At 49.6% G+C, this 22806-nt stretch overlaps 1 long non-coding RNA gene across 1 annotated transcript; it reads right to left on the bottom strand.

Moving 5' to 3' along the window:
• Positions 1–6709: 6709 nt before the first annotated feature.
• LOC311064127 lies at positions 6710–10623 on the bottom strand. Its single transcript, XR_014602680.1, has 4 exons — positions 10509–10623; positions 9232–9338; positions 7308–7391; positions 6710–6857 (listed from the first exon to the last, which is right to left on the bottom strand). It is a non-coding gene; the product is annotated as an uncharacterized lncRNA (long non-coding RNA).
• Positions 10624–22806: the final 12183 nt, after the last annotated feature.

Here is a 22806-nt window from a genome sequence, read left to right as displayed (position 1 = left end):
CAAATACCCACCCCACGCACGCCCCAAATACCCACCCCACGCACGCCCCAAATACCCACCCCACGCACCCCCCAAATACCCACCCCACGCACGCCCCAAATACCCACCCCACGCACGCCCCAAATACCCACCCCACGCACGCCCCAAATACCCACCCCACGCCCCAAATACCCACCCCACGCACGCCCCAAATACCCACCCCACGCACGCCCCAAATACCCACCCCACGCACGCCCCAAATACCCACCCCACGCACGCCCCAAATACCCACCCACGCACGCCCCAAATACCCACCCCACGCACGCCCCAAATACCCACCCCACGCACGCCCCAAATACCCACCCCACGCACGCCCCAAATACCCACCCCACGCACGCCCCAAATACCCACCCCACCACGCCCCAAATACCCACCCCACGCACGCCCCAAATACCCACCCCACGCACGCCCCAAATACCCACCCCACGCACGCCCCAAATACCCACCCCACGCCCCAAATACCCACCCCACGCACGCCCCAAATACCCACCCCACGCACGCCCCAAATACCCACCCCACGCACGCCCCAAATACCCACCCCACGCACGCCCCAAATACCCACCCCACGCCCCAAATACCCACCCCACGCACGCCCCAAATACCCACCCCACGCACGCCCCAAATACCCACCCCACGCACGCCCCAAATACCCACCCCACGCACGCCCCAAATACCCACCCCACGCCCCAAATACCCACCCCACGCACGCCCCAAATACCCACCCCACGCACGCCCCAAATACCCACCCCACGCACGCCCCAAATACCCACCCCACGCACGCCCCAAATACCCACCCCACGCCCCAAATACCCACCTCACGCACGCCCCAAATACCCACCCCACGCACGCCCCAAATACCCACCCCACGCACGCCCCAAATACCCACCCCACGCCCCAAATACCCACCCCACGCACGCCCCAAATACCCACCCCACGCACGCCCCAAATACCCACCCCACGCACGCCCCAAATACCCACCCCACGCACGCCCCAAATACCCACCCCACGCACGCCCCAAATACCCACCCCACGCCCCAAATACCCACCCCACGCACGCCCCAAATACCCACCCCACGCACGCCCCAAATACCCACCCCACGCACGCCCCAAATACCCACCCCACGCACGCCCCAAATCCCCACCCCACGCACACCCCCACGCACGCCCCAAATACCCACCCCACGCACGCCCCAAATACCCACCCCACGCACGCCCCAAATACCCACCCCACGCACGCCCCAAATACCCACCCCACGCACGCCCCAAATACCCACCCCACGCACGCCCCAAATACCCACCCCACGCACGCACGCCCAAATACCCACCCCACGCACGCCCCAAATACCCACCCCACGCACGCCCCAAATACCCACCCCACGCACGCCCCAAATACCCACCCCACGCACGCCCCAAATACCCACCCCACGCACGCCCCAAATACCCACCCCACGCACGCCCCAAATACCCACCCCACGCACGCCCCAAATACCCACCCCACGCACGCCCCAAATACCCACCCCACGCACGCCCCAAATACCCACCCCACGCACGCCCCAAATACCCACCCCACGCACGCCCCAAATACCCACCCCACGCACGCCCCAAATACCCACCCCACGCACGCCCCAAATACCCACCCCACGCACGCCCCAAATACCCACCCCACGCACGCCCCAAATACCCACCCCACGCACGCCCCAAATACCCACCCCACGCACGCCCCAAATACCCACCCCACGCACGCCCCAAATACCCACCCCACGCACGCCCCAAATACCCACCCCACGCACGCCCCAAATACCCACCCCACGCACGCCCCAAATACCCACCCCACGCACGCCCCAAATACCCACCCCACGCACGCCCCAAATACCCACCCCACGCACGCCCCAAATACCCACCCCACGCACGCCCCAAATACCCACCCCACGCACGCCCCAAATACCCACCCCACGCACGCCCCAAATACCCACCCCACGCACGCCCCAAATACCCACCCCACGCACGCCCCAAATACCCACCCCACGCACGCCCCAAATACCCACCCCACGCACACCCCAAATACCCACCCCACGCACGCCCCAAATACCCACCCCACGCACGCCCCAAATACCCACCCCACGCACGCCCCAAATACCCACCCCACGCACGCCCCAAATACCCACCCCACGCACGCCCCAAATACCCACCCCACGCACGCCCCAAATACCCACCCCACGCACGCCCCAAATACCCACCCCACGCACGCCCCAAATACCCACCCCACGCACGCCCCAAATACCCACCCCACGCACGCCCCAAATACCCACCCCACGCACGCCCCAAATACCCACCCCACGCACGCCCCAAATACCCACCCCACGCACGCCCCAAATACCCACCCCACGCACGCCCCAAATACCCACCCCACGCACGCCCCAAATACCCACCCCACGCACGCCCCAAATACCCACCCCACGCACGCCCCAAATACCCACCCCACGCACGCCCCAAATACCCACCCCACGCACGCCCCAAATACCCACCCCACGCACGCCCCAAATACCCACCCCACGCACGCCCCAAATACCCACCCCACGCACGCCCCAAATACCCACCCCACGCACGCCCCAAATACCCACCCCACGCACGCCCCAAATACCCACCCCACGCACGCCCCAAATACCCACCCCACGCACGCCCCAAATACCCACCCCACGCACGCCCCAAATACCCACCCCACGCACGCCCCAAATACCCACCCCACGCACGCACGCCCCAAATACCCACCCCACGCACGCCCCAAATACCCACCCCACGCACGCCCCAAATACCCACCCCACGCACGCCCCAAATACCCACCCCACGCACGCCCCAAATACCCACCCCACGCACGCTCCAAATACCCACCCCACGCACGCCCCAAATACCCACCCCACGCACGCCCCAAATACCCACCCCACGCACGCCCCAAATACCCACCCCACGCACGCCCCAAATACCCACCCCACGCACGCCCCAAATACCCACCCCACGCACGCCCCAAATACCCACCCCACGCACGCCCCAAATACCCACCCCACGCACGCACGCCCCAAATACCCACCCCACGCACGCCCCAAATACCGCACGCCCCAAATACCCACCCCACGCACGCCCCAAATACCCACCCCACGCACGCCCCAAATACCCACCCCACGCACGCCCCAAATACCCACCCCACGCACGCCCCAAATACCCACCCCACGCACGCCCCAAATACCCACCCCACGCACGCCCCAAATACCCACCCCACGCACGCCCCAAATACCCACCCCACGCACGCCCCAAATACCCACCCCACGCACGCTCCAAATACCCACCCCACGCACGCCCCAAATACCCACCCCACGCACGCCCCAAATACCCACCCCACGCACGCCCCAAATACCCACCCCACGCACGCCCCAAATACCCACCCCACGCACGCCCCAAATACCCACCCCACGCACGCCCCAAATACCCACCCCACGCACGCCCCAAATACCCACCCCACGCACGCCCCAAATACCCACCCCACGCACGCCCCAAATACCCACCCCACGCACGCCCCAAATACCCACCCCACGCACGCCCCAAATACCCACCCACCGCACGCCCCAAATACCCACCCCACGCACGCCCCAAATACCCACCCCACGCACGCCCCAAATACCCACCCCACGCACGCCCCAAATACCCACCCCACGCACGCCCCAAATACCCACCCCACGCACGCCCCAAATACCCACCCCACGCACGCCCCAAATACCCACCCCACGCACGCCCCAAATACCCACCCCACGCACGCTCCAAATACCCACCCCACGCACGCCCCAAATACCCACCCCACGCACGCCCCAAATACCCACCCCATGCACGCCCCAAATACCCACCCCACGCACGCCCCAAATACCCACCCCACGCACGCTCCAAATACCCACCCCACGCACGCCCCAAATACCCTACCCACGCACGCCCCAAATACCCACCCCACGCACGCCCCAAATACCCACCCCACGCACGCCCCAAATACCCACCCCACGCACGCACGCCCCAAATACCCACCCCACGCACGCCCCAAATACCCACCCCTGCAAGCGAGCCTGCACGGGGCCCGTAAGGGGCCACTTAGGGCTGGCTTAAGGGCCCACCGTGGGCTGCCCACACAGGGCCCCAGGGGGCTTGCTCATTGGCAAAGTGTGGGCCCCTAAGTGCTGGCCCTGCATGGGCAGCCCTCACTTAGCCCTCACATGCCTACAGTTGCCCCGCATTGGCCCACTTGGGGCTATGAATAAGCAGCCCTCACTTAGCCCTCCGGAAGCCCTATTAAACTATAACCTCAAAATAACTATATTCTATTAATCTAAAATGTACTAAACTAAGATCTGTATTGTAAAGAAAAAATACAATAGTTGTTCATTGAATGGTTTATTTTCGGCTTTTGTTTACAACAAATCAAAACACACTTGTGTGGACTTACAAAAAGAAAAAAAAATCACAAATGTATACGTATTCAAAGTCAGCTCACACACAAAATCCAAACTCCAAATAGTCAAAGGGATTCAAATCAATGATTAAATATAATACAGAACAAATATACAACATTGGCAAATATAAAACCAGTGTAACCTTTCCTGTCTTAGTCTCCAGACTAAGGGGGAACTGAATCAAGTTCAATTCCACAGCCGAAATTAATACTTGCGTCGGTCTCCGCCTATTAACTTTGGGGTAGAACCCACTTGTATCTTTTATTACTATTTCCCTGTTGCACAATGGTGAATGAACGGTCTCTTTTCTTCAGGCACTGTTAGTTTATTATAACTCCAGCAACATCAAACACGTTTCAAGTTCACTTCACTTCCTCAACTTACTATACAATAGACAAATGCACACAACATACATACATACATAATACACAATACATACAACATACAATAACCCATCTCTCTCCCAGCATCCTTCTCTCACCCCAACCAAATTCTATTGTCACAGACTCCTCTTAAAGGAGACATTTTTTACAATTTTACAACACTACCCCCACTATGGATGGCAATGTATCACAGTTCCACTCCATCAGTGCAGTTACGATGTAGCATACTTCACCAACATCTCAGCAGATAACATGGCCCAAGGCAGACTTGGCTTTTTTTTTAGGTAAGGCTACATTGGTAGACTTAGCAAAGTGGGCATATTATGAATCAACTATAAAACAGATTACACCAGTGGTCACTGAACATATACTGGATAGGCATGCTGCACCTCTCTGTTCACCTGCTATTCATTTCAAGTAACATACAAATAATTCAATTCAATTCAATCTTTATTTCAGACTCAAGGTCCATATCACAGACAGCATGACACATACACAACGATAAAATCAAATAACTCTGTTCAGGTTCAGAATAGCAAAGTAACCATTTGTTTGTACATACTGTGCAATCCACAAGTCCTTTCCCCCCTACCTAAGGAGTTCTGGGTAGACTACCATCACTCCTGGTGAGATCAGGGCATCATTCTTGCCCCTTTTCAGCACATAACTCACCACTAACTATGTTTTTATTTTAAGTCTGTCACCCACTCCCCAACCTCCAGTCACCTGTCAACGGCGAGTCCCCTATACCACCGGCCAGCCTTGAGACTTGATTCTTGAGTAAATTCTGCAAAACTGACAGGAATTCCACAATGTTTCTTCTTGTACTCCTCACGACCTGCCCAGTCCTTTCTCATGGCTGAATTCATCTGGAAATATATAAAAATAAATATTTTATGTGTGTGTGTGTGTGTGTGTGTGTGTGTGTGTGTGTGTGTGTGTGTGTGTGTGTGTGTGTGTGTGCATACATATATACATACAGTGCCTTGAGATTCAAAAATTGATGAAATTAATTGTTTTACTCAAAATTCTCCACACTATACCCCATAATGACAAAATAAAAACATATGTTTTTGATTATTTTCCGACATTCACAGTTAACTGTGGGACCTGATAGAGACATGTGTGTGCCTTCCGTGTGTCAGATCAATTTTATTTACCATAGGCAGCTTAACTTTGAGTGTCATAGCAAAGGGTGTGAATACTTATGCACATGTGATTTTGTCTTTTTTTTTTTTAGAGGTGCAACCGCTCCTATAAGAGGGTTTAGGACCCATCCGTGGTGAAATTTGTTTTCAGTCGTGAAAATGTGTCTTTCGCTGTGACGCCATGCTGTGGAAAACGCGCCCATAGGCTGATAATCTTCACACCCAGTGTGAAGTGCTGTGATTGGCTAGCAAGATGCATGATGAAATGAATAACTCATAAATATCACCGCTCACTTCACACTGGATGTGATTATGTTTTATTCATTTGCCATAACATCTTAGACATCTATTTTATTTTGTCATTATGGGGTATAGTCTGGAGAATGTTGAGTAACATTTTTGAATAAGGCTGTAACATTGTATGTACACTGTATGTGCAAGCAGAGTGTGTGTGTGTGTGTGTGTGTATGTGTGTGTGTGTGTGTGTGTGTGTGTGTGTGTGTGTGTGTGTGTGTGTGTGTGTGTGTGTGTGTGTGTGTGTGTGTGTGTGTGTGTGTGTGTGTGTGTGTGTGCGTGCGTGCGTGTGTACACACACACACTCTAACATATTTATACTTTTACCTAAGTATTCATTGTCAAAGCTTACTCTTCCACTGGGGCCTCACTGCTAGCTGGCAGACTGTGATAGGGCTCCTTTTGTCCACCCGCTCTGTCACTTGAATTACGCAGCCACACCCTAATCTCCTTCTCAACATCGGAATCCTGAGGACTTGGATGAATGCGTTACTTTCTTACAGCCTCTGAAACATAAAAACAAATAGGCTTATATGAAACAATAATTTGTGTAGGAAGCAATTTCTTATTCGTTGCTGTCGGGCAGAAACCTTGTATCAACATCCTTTAATCTTTTTTTGTTCCGTTTTTGTAAATGAAAGCTCTACTTCGTCATACAACATGTAAACCCTCTGTTAATTTAACTAGTATAATCCAATGGACACAAATAGTCCATTTGGGTTACTTGCTAACTACAGATTTTACAATGGAAGCTGCCATTCTTAGGTTACCTGTTAAAGCGTGTTGTGTGGGAAGCTACTCCAAGTGATTCATTCAACATTATGGTAGTCCTGAAAAAATCTAACACTTTGTTTGCAGACATAAACATACATAAACCATGCTAAATCCAGATGTGACGTGTGTGGGCATTCCTGTCCATGATCTCCCTATGTATCTATTGGTGTTATCAAACATACCTGCTGCTGATAGAGAGCGTCTCACAGCAGGGGGTACGGCCACAGGTGAAGGACAGCTTGCAGGTGGAAGGTGGCTCACACTCCCTGTGGGCAAATGATGGTGTATGTCAGCGGGTGTCCAAACATATTTTTCAAAGAGGGACATATAAGAAAATATGAAAATACTTTAGGGTCGACTGCATCTCCTGTCATACTGTACCTTTGGACCATGATTAAATCACATACAAATGCATCACATTACAACTATTTAATTTAACTACAGTGCGACATCAATAGCCGTTTGTCAAATGTAAATCACTCATCTGTACTGTATGCATGCACTGCGTTGCTATTATATTTACAGTCCAATAAATTATCTTTCTTCAAATGGCTGTGTAGTCAAACGTAACCAGGTGTGAAAACGTCTTTACAATTTTGTTTAATAGAGCACCGAAGTCTGACGTCACTGCCAGTAGAGGGCCAGTAGAGGGCGCTGTTCCAGGGTTCGTGGCTTTATTTTTTATGTTGAAATCCCCATTTGGGAATCTTAGATCACGTCATATAAGAACTGTGTTCCAAACATAAACACACCACCCTGGCGTTTTTGTCAGGGGGTGGCTCTGCATCGTTTATGATATTCATTCATATTTGATACAGCCTGTTTCTGCCGAAAATGGAATTAAAGGTAGGGTAAGTGATTTTCTTTGGTTGAAATAAGTGTTAAATAGCTCTATATTCTGATAGTACTCATTGCTATAGAGTGTTTGTTCAGTTAAAGGAATCTCCTTGTCTCTCCAGCTCTTTATTAAACACAAAATACATTTTCGTCTCAGTTTTAGTTTCATTTCCATTTTTTTCCAATCAGGATAGAGAACTCAATCAGGATATAGATTAAACAAGTGAAATTTGAAGTGATGACAAGAAATGAGCAGAAAAAAATGGAACTGGAACACTATAAAAATGAAGCTTAAAAATGGGTACTTTCTCCTGATTGGCTGAGATTTTGAAACCTACCTAAAAATGTATTTTCTGTTTATTAAAGAGCTGGAGAGACGGGGAGACTCCTGTTACTGAACAAACACTCTATAGCAATGATTACTATCAGAATATAGTGATTTAACCTTTTAACAAAATACTTTTTGTTTTAACCAAAAAATATCACTTACCCTACCTTTAATTCTGCCTTAAAAGTCTTAAGAACTACTACTTCCGGGTCTGAAATCACTGTCCCCACAGCAGCCGCGTTCATGGGAAATGTAGTCTTTGGGTTGTTTGACTCGTTTCTAGTGTTTATATTGTGTGACTCTTTGGGTAAATGTGTACATTTACACCTTCAGTCAATGCTTCATATCCATATGAGTAAAAACACCAGGGTGGTGTGTTTATTTTTGGAACACAGTTCTTATATGAAGCGATCTAAGATTCCCCAATGAAGATATCAATACAAAAAGTAAAGCCATGAACCTGCGGAATCATGCGCCCTCTACTGGCAGTGACGTCAGGACTTCGGTGCTCTATAGCAGCGGTTCCCAAACTTATTTAGCTGTGCACCCCTTATTACATCCTGACCTAGATGACGCACCCCCCGGGGCGTCATCTAGGCAAACCAATTAGGTTGGTTTGCCTAGATGGCAGGTCACGCACCCCCTGGGGTGCGCGCACCACAGTTTGGGAACCCCTGCTCTATAGAAATGGCATTTCTTTCAGTTAGGAATTCTTACACATTCTGCTGAGAAATAGCCTATCTGCCCAAACTAATTTCAATACACCATCATGTCAATGTATGAATTAGGCTGCAAGCCTATGGAGTTATGGAGGGTATGGGGCTGGGCTGTGTATTTTTTTTTCAAGCGTTTGTTTTAAAAGAGCCGATCTACAAGCCCCTTTTCAAATAGCCAATGTATATGAGGTTAAAGTGCCTAGACCGAAGCTATACCAATCTTACCTGCTGACAGTTTGGACACCAGACAGACAGACAGACGGACGGGCGGACGACTCAAGGTGGTCAACAATGCAGTCTCTCACATACAGGCGGTGGTCAAATAAGACTCCCTGTGCACAAATGATGGATTTATTGAGCATTGAAGGATCTACAACAGTGGCTCTCAAATGTCAAGCATTATATCCATGCATTCAGACCATGTGCATTTTGTCAATATATCAACAACAAGCTAAGGCAGGGGTCTTCAACGTTTTTAAAATGTTTTATATACAAATATTGTATAATTATGTAGGCCTATAAAATTGTGATTCATGTGTATAAACATACCATGTTATTGTGCATTCAATACTAAGCAATTAAAATAATAGATAGATTAATATATTCATGCTTTTAATTCAAACATACATGTACAAGGTACAGTGAGTAGGGTGGCTATGTACCCAATGTGAATACTATCAACAATCTGTCAATTGCACAAATGTATACAAGCTATTCAAAATAGATAGAATCATAATTTATTTTAAACATAAATATGGAAAATATTAAAAAAAATATTTAAAGAAAAATTGACATTTTTGGGAAAAAAAAGGTCTAATTGTGTAATCAAGCAACAATTTCGCGGACCCCTGCAGTACCTCCGTGGACCCCCTTGGGGTCGCGGACCCCTGCAGTACCTCCGTGGACCCCCTAGGGGTCGCGGACCCCTGCAGTACCTCCGCGGACCCTCTAGGGGTCGCGGACCCCCTGTTGAAGACCTCTGTCTAAGTTTTCATTTTATTTGTGCTCTTTCTCACACACACAGAGAGTGTGTGTGTGTGTGTGTGTGTGTGTGTGTGTGTGTGTGTGTGTGTGTGTGTGTGTGTGTGTGTGTGTGTGTGTGTGTGTGTGTTAGACACATTAGCTAAACATTAGCCTATACTATTCTACTGAAATGATATCTGAATTTGCTAAATGTACTCAAATACAACCCCAACACAACATCACACTTAAACTATAACAAATTTGCTGTTAAACATAATTATTAATAATTAAAAACTCACCTTATAGGCAAGCAGTAGGCTAGTAGTAGCCTATATTATAAATTATATTGTATATCCCGCTATCATTTCTTGAAATTATTGTCATAAAATCCCTTTATCGAGACAAATGAAATCGCTAAACAACGTGTCGTGATCATAGAGTTGGGTGGTGACTCCAGACAACAGTTGTTATCAATAGCCTACAGTAACAGTAGTAGGCTAAAGTCTACATAAATAGTATTTCTGTGTGTCAACACTCACCTAAAATGTCTGCTTCTTCTTCTTCTTTCTTTTATCTTCTCTGAAGTCGGTTAATAATTATTTGAATGAAACCAAAGTAACGCAATTTGTCTAACTGTATTTAGAAGTGAGCGCAGCTCGAGTGGCTCGAGCGTTTCATTCTCCCCGCTCGAGTCACTGTTGCCAGATTCTGTGAGAGAAATAAGCAGCCAGGTATATGAAAATAAGCCTTAACCCTGCATTGGCTATTTGAAAATAGCCGATCTACAAGCTCACAGTGCGTCGCATTTGCAACACGTTGTGAGCTTGTAGGTCTGCTATTTTCAAAAAGAAAAAGTTAAATATATTTGTAATATTATTTGAAACAGATGGGGGTCTGCGGAAAATGCATTAATTTGGGCATCCTTGACATGCAGATGTTTGAGAACTGGTTTAAACAATAAATAAAAAATGGAAGCAAGCCCAAATAACTACAAGCAACTTCACAGAAAAACAAGCCCAAAGTCGCTTATAATAAGCAGATATGGCAACACGGTTCACAACCCAGAATGCATTGCGTGTAAAAAACAACAACAGATCTACAAGCTCACAACGCGTTGAATGGCGACCAGATGTAGATCTGTAGATCTGTTCATTTTTGTAACCATAGCACCGGTCTGTTTTGGCATTCAGGAAGTTGCCATATGAAGTAAATAAGTTATTGGATGCATGTTGTCATAATAACAATAATAATAATAATTATTATTATTATAATTAATATAAAAATAATAATAATAATAATAAGTGTAATAATAATAATTATTATTATTATTCAATATATTATTTATGTCACATCACAAGAAAAGGACAAGAAATGTAAAATTAAATTTAAAAATATATAATAATATATACTGTATATATACTGGGGGGGGGGGGGGGGCAATTGTAATGGAAGAAAATCTTCACAGTCTAATGTTGGCAGGTATGATGACTCCCCGGGATCCAAACTAGTTAAAATAGTAGATCTGAAAGCTCACCACGCGTCCCGGGCTTGTAGATCTGCTATTTTCGAGGCGTTTTTTTTTATTAATTGATGGAATTTCGTCGATTTTTTATGTATTAATGAAATTATTTTGATACATTTTTGATTTTAGTATTTTTATTGATGAAGATTTTAGATTTTTGAAATTGCTTGGAAGATTTTAGATTTTTGAAATAATAATATAATATATTTTTGTAGGAAACGGAAAAAAGGGATCTTTCCTCGTGACCCATAAAAATGGGTCCATGACCCACAAATGGGTCCCCACCCACTGTTTGGGAAACAGTGATCTAACCCAGTGGTTCTCAACCCTTTCAGGCTGCGACCCCCCAAAATAATCATATTTGAACTGGGGACCCCCCACCCTGATAACTAAGCACTTGGAATGTAGGAGTTGATGCATTACGTTTAGTTTAGACTTTATTGTGAAAATAGCAGATCTTCAAGCTTGTAGATCTGCTATTTTCAAAATGTTTGCCTCTTTCTGATATTATTTGACAATTTGGCCAATGTTTGACCATTTTCTATAGTATAACGTTTGTTGATTACTTTTGATGCAGTAATGTTCATTTTTTTAAGGTATTAAAAAGGTCTTAAAGGTCCTTAAATTGTCACTTCACTATCATCTGGGGACCACCCCAAATCATGTGGGGATCCCCCTGGGGGTCTCGACCCACATGGTGAGAATCACTGATCTAACCAAACTTGACCAGCTGCTAAGCTGGTCTGTCCAGTGTCCAGCCATCTGACCAGCTAAGTCCAGCTGCTAAGCTGGTCTTTGCTGGTCTGTCCAGTGTCCAGCCATCTGACCAGCTAAGTCCAGCTGCTAAGCTGGTCTTTGCTGGTCTGTCCAGTGTCCAGCCATCTGACCAGCTAAGTCTAGCTGGTAAGCTGGTCTTTGCTGGTCAGTCCACCCATTTGACCAGCAAAGACCAGCTACCAGCTTGGCTTTGCTGGTCAGTCCAGCCAGCCAGCTGGCTGACCAGCAAAGACCAGCAGAATCCAGCTTAGTGCCCAGCTAACCAATTACACTGACACACCAGCCTGACCAGCCTGGCCAGCTTGTCCAGCCTGGTATACCATCTAAACCAGCTTAAGACCAGCCAAGACCAGCTAATACCAGCTAAAACCAGCTAAAACCAGCAACCATCATAAGCTGGTTTGTGCTGTTTTTTTCAGCAGGGTTAGAAGACTAGGATGAGTGGCTGCATGTAGATTCAGACAGACAGGCGGAGTGATATGTGAGGCTCCAGGCTCTAGTCTACACAGTGCAATGTTGTAGAAAGTGGAGTGATATGCTGTGTTCTAGAAAAAAATCACACCCTGTGTGAAGTGAGTGGTGCCTTGCTTAGCTTGGCTAACATGTTCAATCAGCCAAGCTAACATGTCCAACGTTAGCTTGGCTGATGGCACTGATGTCACTTTGAAACATGTAAACTCTATTTCGTCATGCATCTCGCTAGCCAATCAAAGCACACCCTTTCAACATATTGTCACGTGTCACGTGATGCTTGACCAATGTTAGCTTGGTGGACACACGGACATACAGACATACATACATACATACGGACACACAGACAAAGCCAGATATAGGAGTGGTTGCCTTCGGCACCACTCAAAAAATAGTTCCAAGTTCAAGAAAAGAGCGGCAAATGATGTGGGAATGTAATATGGGCTGCCCACACTAAAAACGCATGGGGCCCAAAGGTACAAATCTGCTCTTGGCCCTGAACGGACAGACCCACACTGGCCCACTATGGGCTAGCCCCAGCTCAGCCCCAAGTGTGGGCTGCCCACAGCAAGCCCACGGTGAGACCACAGCTGTGGGCATCACCTGGGCAAACCCGCGATGGGCCTGTGCAGGCTTGGTGCGGGCTTGGCATAGCCCTCACTGCCCACACATAGCCTGCATGGGCCCCACAGGGGCTCGCTTGCAGGGCACCCCACGCACGCCCCAAATACCCACCCCACGCACGCCCCAAATACCCACCCCACGCACGCCCCAAATACCCACCCCACGCACGCACGCCCCAAATACCCACCCCACGCACGCCCCAAATACCCACCCCACGCACGCACGCCCCAAATACCCACCCCACGCACGCCCCAAATACCCACCCCACGCACGCCCCAAATACCCACCCCACGCACGCCCCAAATACCCACCCCACGCACGCCCCAAATACCCACCCCACGCACGCCCCAAATACCCACCCCACGCACGCTCCAAATACCCACCCCACGCACGCCCCAAATACCCACCCCACGCACGCCCCAAATACCCACCCCACGCACGCCCCAAATGCCCACTCCACGCACGCCCCAAATACCCACCCCACGCACGCCCCAAATACCCACCCCACGCACGCCCCAAATACCCACCCCACGCACGCCCCAAATACCCACCCCACGCACGCCCCAAATACCCACCCCACGCACGCACGCCCCAAATACCCACCCCACGCACGCCCCAAATACCCACCCCACGCACGCCCCAAATACCCACCCCACGCACGCCCCAAATACCCACCCCACGCACGCCCGAAATACCCACCCCACGCACGCCCGAAATACCCACCCCACGCACGCCCCAAATACCCACCCCACGCACGCCCCAAATACCCACCCCACGCACGCCCCAAATACCCACGCACGCCCCAAATACCCACCCCACGCACGCCCCAAATACCCACCCCACGCACGCCCCAAATACCCACCCCACGCACGCTCCAAATACCCACCCCACGCACGCTCCAAATACCCACCCCACGCACGCTCCAAATACCCACCCCACGCACGCTCCAAATACCCACCCCACGCACGCTCCAAATACCCACCCCACGCACGCTCCAAATACCCACCCCACGCACGCTCCAAATACCCACCCCACGCATGCTCCAAATACCCACCCCACGCACGCTCCAAATACCCACCCCACGTACGCTCCAAATACCCACCCCACGCACGCTCCAAATACCCACCCCACGCACGCTCCAAATACCCACCCCACGCACGCTCCAAATACCCACCCCACGCACGCTCCAAATACCCACCCCACGCACGCTCCAAATACCCACCCCACGCACGCTCCAAATACCCACGCACGCTCCAAATACCCACCCCACGCACGCTCCAAATACCCACCCCACGCACGCTCCAAATACCCACCCCACGCACGCTCCAAATACACACCCCACGCACGCTCCAAATACACACCCCACGCACGCTCCAAATACACACCCCACGCACGCTCCAAATACACACCCCACGCACGCTCCAAATACCCACCCCACGCACGCTCCAAATACCCACCCCACGCACGCTCCAAATACCCACCCCACGCACGCTCCAAATACCCACCCCACGCACGCTCCAAATACCCACCCCACGCACGCTCCAAATACCCACCCCACGCACGCTCCAAATACCCACCCCACGCACGCTCCAAATACCCACCCCACGCACGCTCCAAATACCTACCCCACGCACGCTCCAAATACCCACCCCACGCACGCTCCAAATACCCACCCCACGCACGCTCCAAATACCCACCCCACGCACGCTCCAAATACCCACCCCACGCACGCTCCAAATACCCACCCCACGCACGCTCCAAATACCCACCCCACGCACGCTCCAAATACCCACCCCACGCACGCTCCAAATACCCACCCCACGCACGCTCCAAATACCCACCCCACGCACGCTCCAAATACCCACCCCACGCACGCTCCAAATACCCACCCCACGCACGCTCCAAATACCCACCCCACGCACGCTCCAAATACCCACCCCACGCACGCTCCAAATACCCACCCCACGCACGCTCCAAATACCCACCCCACGCACGCTCCAAATACCCACCCCACGCACGCTCCAAATACCCAACCCACGCACGCTCCAAATACCCACCCCACGCACGCTCCAAATACCCACCCCACGCACGCTCCAAATACCCACCCCACGCACGCTCCAAATACCCACCCCACGCACGCTCCAAATACCCACCCCACGCACGCTCCAAATACCCACCCCACGCACGCTCCAAATACCCACCCCACGCACGCTCCAAATACCCACCCCACGCACGCTCCAAATACCCACCCCACGCACGCTCCAAATACCCACCCCACGCACGCTCCAAATACCCACCCCACGCTCGCTCCAAATACCCACCCCACCACGCACGCTCTAAATACCCACCCCACGCACGCTCCAAATACCCACCCCACGCACGCTCCAAATACCCACCCCACGCACGCTCCAAATACCCACCCCACGCACGCTCCAAATACCCACCCCACGCACGCTCCAAATACCCACCCCACGCACGCTCCAAATACCCACCCCACGCACGCTCCAAATACACACCCCACGCACGCTCCAAATACACACCCCACGCACGCTCCAAATACACACCCCACGCACGCTCCAAATACACACCCCACGCACGCTCCAATTACACACCCCACGCACGCTCCAAATACACACCCCACGCACGCTCCAAATACACACCCCACGCACGCTCCAAATACACACCCCACGCACGCTCCAAATACACACCCCACGCACGCTCCAAATACACACCCCACGCAAGCTCCAAATACACACCCCACGCACGCTCCAAATACACACCGCACGCACGCTCCAAATACACACCCCACGCACGCTCCAAATACACACCCCACGCACGCTCCAAATACACACCCCACGCACGCTCCAAATACACACCCCACGCACGCTCCAAATACACACCCCACGCACGCTCCAAATACACACCCCACGCACGCTCCAAATACACACCCCACGCACGCTCCAAATACACACCCCACGCACGCTCCAAATACACACCCCACGCACGCTCCAAATACACACCCCACGCACGCTCCAAATACACATCACACGCACGCTACAAAGACACACCACACTCACGCTACAAAGACACACCACACGCACGCTACAAAGACACACCACACGCACGCTACAAAGACACACCACACGCACGCTACAAAGACACACCAAACGCACGCTACAAAGACACACCACACGCACGCTACAAAGACACACCACACGCACGCTACAAAGACACACCACACGCACGCTACAAAGACACACCACACGCACGCTACAAAGACACACCACACGCACGCTACAAAGACACACCACACGCACGCTACAAAGACACACGACACGCACGCTACAAAGACACACCACACGCACGCTACAAAGACACACGACACGCACGCTACAAAGACACACCACACGCACGCTACAAAGACACACCACACGCACGCTACAAAGACACACGACACGCACGCTACAGAGACACACGACACGCACGCTACAAAGACACACCACACGCACGCTACAAAGACACACCACACGCACGCTACAAAGACACACCACACGCACGCTACAAAGACACACCACACGCACGCTACAAAGACACACCACACGCACGCTACAAAGACACACGACACGCACGCTACAAAGACACACCACACGCACGCTACAAAGACACACCACACGCACGCTACAAAGACACACGACACGCACGCTACAAAGACACACCACACGCACGCTACAAAGACACACGACACGCACGCTACAAAGACACACGACACGCACGCTACAAAGACACACGACAAGCACGCTACAAAGACACACCACACGCACGCTACAAAGACACACCACACGCACGCTACAAAGACACACCACACGCACGCTACAAAGACACACCACACGCACGCTACAAAGACACACCACACGCACGCTACAAAGACACACCACACGCACGCTACAAAGACACACCACACGCACGCTACAAAGACACACCACACGCACGCTACAAAGACACACCACACGCACGCTACAAAGACACACCACACGCACGCTACAAAGACACACCACACGCACGCTACAAAGACACACGACACGCACGCTACAAAGACACACCACACGCACGCTACAAAGACACACCACACGCACGCTACAAAGACACACGACACGCACGCTACAAAGACACACCACACGCATGCTACAAAGACACACGACACGCACGCTACAAAGACACACCACACGCACGCTACAAAGACACACCACACGCACGCTACAAAGACACACCACACGCACGCTACAAAGACACACGACACGCACGCTACAAAGACACACCACACGCACGCTACAAAGACACACCACACGCACGCTACAAAGACACACCACACGCACGCTACAAAGACACACGACACGCACGCTACAAAGACACACGCACGCTACAAAGACACACACGACACGCACGCTACAAAGACACACCACACGCACGCTACAAAGACACACGACACGCACGCTACAAAGACACACGACACGCACGCTACAAAGACACACACGACACGCACGCTACAAAGACACACCACACGCACGCTACAAAGACACACCACACGCACGCTACAAAGACACACCACACGCACGCTACAAAGACACACGACACGCACGCTACAAAGACACACGACACGCACGCTACAAAAACACACCACACGCACGCTACAAAGACACACCACACGCACGCTACAAAGACACACCACACGCACGCTACAAAGACACACCACACGCACGCTACAAAGACACACCACACGCACGCTACAAAGACACACCACACGCACGCTACAAAGACACACCACACGCACGCTACAAAGACACACCACACGCACGCTACAAAGACACACGACACGCACGCTACAAAGACACACCACACGCACGCTACAAAGACACACCACACGCACGCTACAAAGACACACCACACGCACGCTACAAAGACACACCACACGCACGCTACAAAGACACACCACACGCACGCTACAAAGACACACCACACGCACGCTACAAAGACACACCACACGCACGCTACAAAGACACACGACACGCACGCTACAAAGACACACCACACGCACGCTACAAAGACACACCACACGCACGCTACAAAGACACACGACACGCACGCTACAAAGACACACCCAGGGGCGTCAATTGGGTATGGCAGGCTATTGCAGCTGCCATACCCTGGCTCCAGGGGAGAAAAAAAAAGAAGTACTTTTTTGATAATAAATCGGGAAAATCAGGCAAAAATAAGAATTAAATAACATAACCCTAACCTAACCCGAATCCTAACCCTAAAACCGAAATAAAGTAACCAAAAACTGGAAAAAAACGAACCCAACCCGCCCAGAACCGCACAAAAAATTTGCGCGCGCGCCTCGCGAGGAGGTCACCCTCGGGGGTGACCTCACCCTCGGGGGTGACCTCATGGACGCGCGCTGCGCGCGCGTGCATGAGGTCGCGTGCATGCTGCCATACCCTAGCTTTTGCTGAACTGACGCCACTGGTACTTTTTTAGGTATTTTTACTTACTGGAGTATTTCCAATGTTCTATACGTTTACTTTTATAAGCTACTCCACTATATCTCAGAGGCAAATATTGTAGGCTACTGTACTTAGTTTTACTCCTCTACAATTATTTGAATACTTTAGTTACTTTGCAGATTTGTATTATTATTACAAAACATACGTTAACCTCTTCAGCCCTATACTGCGGCTATTTGAACATTGCCGATCTACAAGCTCACAATGCCGTTGTGAGCTTGTAGATAATGCTATTTTCGAAAGATTTCTAAGGGACATTTCTATGGGACATTTCTGCATAATGAGTACTTTTACTTTTGGTACTTTAAGTACATTGATGCCAATACTTTTATACCTTTATTCAAGTAAATTTTGAATATCGAATTTTTACTTGTAACAGAGTAAAACAATATTGTGTTGTATTGTGGTATTGTTACTTTATACTTAAGTAAAAAAAAAAGTTGGAGTACTTTTTCCACCACTGCTGTGCGTATAGAAGAATGCATGCATTCATTCAGTCAAATTAAAGTGACCCTGTATCAGCCAAAAGACACTGTATTGCCTATTAGGCTACTGTGTTAAATTCGTAGTCTTGTCTGATGTAGGAAAAACGAGCTAATCATGTCTGCTATTATAGCACAAGTTACAGCACAATAACTGTCACTTGAGGTCTAATCCAGGGGTCTTCAATAGGGGGTCTGGGACCCCTAGGGGGTCCTCAGAGTTACTACAGGGGTCCGCCAAATCTTTGTGTGATATGATATTTTTTTTTACCTTAACCACTTGAACCCTATTATCCCTATGCTGAGGAGAACTTTAGCCAAAAAATAGCAGATCTACAAGCTCACAATGCCTCACGCTGCGAGGCATTGTGAGCTTGTAGATCGGCTATTTTGGGCAAAGAGGTGTTTGGTGGAGAGGGAAAAAAGAGCAGACCAAATAAACAACAGTTTAATCTGAAACACAATTTGTACACCCCTAACCCCTACATAATTCAATGCAAATCTATACTATCCACCATTGTACCCCCCTAACCCTGCACCGTGATTGGCCACCATTGTGCACCCCTAACCCCTACACATTCAATGCAAGTCTATACTTTTCTTTAAGTGAGCTTCCATCACTGTGATGACCACTAGCTGTAATATGATTGGCTGACCTTATTGGCTGACTCTATTCAGGACTGTGATTGGCTAGTGAAACACATGACACATGTGCATAGCCCTATAAATAGGACTATTCACTTAAAAAAAAAACACAGTTATGTTTTTTTTTTTAAGTGAATCACCCATTGTGGACCAACCATTGTACACCTCTATTCACACCCTTAACCCAGTACTGTGATTAGCTAACAAGACGCATGATGAAATTAATAACTATAGATATCACCACACACTTCAGAAATATTACTTTTCTTTAAGTGAACTTCCATCACTGTGATGACCACTGTGACCACACCACCCACTTCACACTGGGTGTGATTTTATATTATTTTTTTTACAATATAGAGGGGGTCCCTGCTTCATCTCTCTCTCATCTAGGGGGTCCTTGGCCTGAAAACGTTGAAGACCCCTGGTCTAGTCTACAAGCCGAATTTTCGCTTGCTAAAAAAAAGGAATAAACTACCAACGCGTCACAGCGCCACAGCAAAATGATCTGATAACTGTGCCTATAGAAATAATTGACTCAAGGATGTCATGCGTCAAAGGGTATGAGTGTGTTGTGCTGATTGGGCAAAGAAACGGGTTGATTAGACCGTAATTAGCAATGTGTCAAGTGTTGTTATTAAAGTGTGACCTTGGTTGAAGCCTGGCTCGCTGAAGAGCTTGTTGGAAAGCCGAGGTCTTTTTTTTGGCGCTGGTCATAGCAGGTGCTGTGGCTTTTAGTTTGTGCAGACACACACACAGTGTTAAGTTTTTCATTTCAAGGACCAGGCTATAATAAGACTAGACTGTAAGCGCTGGTATCCTGCACTGAACACATCACAGTGGCGGAAAAAGTACTCAAATGTTTTGCTTAGGTAAAAGTATCAATACTGCTACTGATCAATAGGCTATATAGAAATACTCTGTTACAATGAAAAGTCCAGAATTCAAAATGTAGGCCTACTTGAGTAAAAGTGCAAAAATTGGTATCACAATGTACTTAAAGTACCAAAAGTTGAAAGTAGGCTACTCATCATTATGCACCTAGTAAATGTACTTAGTTACTTTCCACCACTGCCTATAGAGCGTGCCAAAATTCCTGAAAGGGGCGTCAACAAGTGTCTTTTGGTAGCGGCGGACATCTTTGAGGGGTAAAAACCAGGTTGACTTAACATTGCCCAATGCCACGCCCAATGCCAACGCTCCCCGTGGTGACGCCGCGTTGGTACGCTCTATAGAGCGTGCCAAAAATATATATGGCTGATAGCGCGAGAGGGAGTGAGTGGCCCTCATCATGGCAAGAGTTCAGGTGGTTAAGAAATGAGGCATGGCCAGTGTTGATTTTGACAGCAAATTTTGATTTAGTTTCAGTCATAGTCTTTTGAATACAATTCCATGTAGTTTTAGTCATATTTTAGTCATCTGAAATGTTTTAGTTTTTGTCTAATTTTAGTCGACTAAATATCATAAGATATAGTCGACTAAATGTACAGTTGATTTAGTCGACTAAAATGTATTTTGGCGGTGCCTTGATGGCGTCGTAATGGCTGATTTTAAACTTGGTTGCATGCTGAAAATAGCCAATCTACAAGCTCACAACGCGTCGCAGCGTGACGCGTTGTGAGCTTGTAGATTGACTATATATTTGACAATATATTTAGTCTTAGTTTTAGTCATCGTAGCTTAGTTTTTATTTAGTTTTTATTTCGTTTTCGCATCCAGCATGGATGGCGTTAGTTTACGTAGGACATGGGAGTCATAGCCTACTGTACACACCCCAGCTGTAATCAGCTGTCTGTCAGACTGCCCATTGAATAAGTGTTTCTAATCAGCCATTGAATAAGTGTTTCTAATCAGCCATGCTTTTACGTAACAATCACAGCTCAGCTCGTGCTCTCAACAGGGCCGTCCCTTTAAACATATGGCTTCCCCATTCACTTGATCACTGCTTGAGCTGACGTCATAGACGGGCCTCCAAGTGCAATGTTAATCAATGTGTTTCCCTAAGTACACTGACAACGGGTGAAACGGGTACAGTATTGCATAATAACTGACATAACTACCCGTGTATTGCGAGAACCAAACCTGGCACGTGTACCCCAAAGGAGCCAAAGAAGTGCGTTGCCTGGTGGGGAATCGGCCGGATCAGCGGTTTCCCATAAATACATAAATCCATAAATACGCATGTATGAAGATCTCTGATGTCATAAATCATTGGTTCTCAAAGTGGGGTCCGGTGACCCCCAGGGGTCCTTGAGGGAGTTCCAGGGGGTCCACAACTAAATGATGGGTAGTTATAGCCTGGTTCCAGACGAATCTGCCATAGTGCCATTGCAAAAAAAAAAATGCCCTTGGCAGATTACGTCTGGCCCCTCTCAATAGAGATTGGATTTCTCTCCCTCCGAAGTTGTGAGGGACCAATCAGGGCCCAGTATGCAAATGTGGGGCGGGTTTATCACCGGAGGCATTTTTTTATTTGCCCCTTGGAGACATTAGTCTGCCCCTTGGACTACACTAGTGATATTCTGGCCATGCCATAGTTAGGGACCAAATGATGGGCCGTTATGGGTCTGTAACTCTGAGAGTGTACAAATGGAACCAAATGGACTCTAACGGGTCCATTTGGTTCCATTTGTACACTCTTAGGGCAAAAGGTCCAAATAAACATGACAGAGTATGCGGCCAGACACGGCCCGAGGAGCGGACCGTGACATCTATGATCCTATAGTTTACTGAGACATGATTTCACTGTCTCTCT

This window comes from Gymnoscopelus microlampas (genome assembly GCF_963454915.1).
Source record: "Gymnoscopelus microlampas genome assembly, chromosome: 17".
Classification (NCBI taxonomy): Eukaryota; Metazoa; Chordata; class Actinopteri; order Myctophiformes; family Myctophidae; genus Gymnoscopelus; species Gymnoscopelus microlampas.
This window is presented reverse-complemented; position numbering and strand designations above follow the sequence as displayed.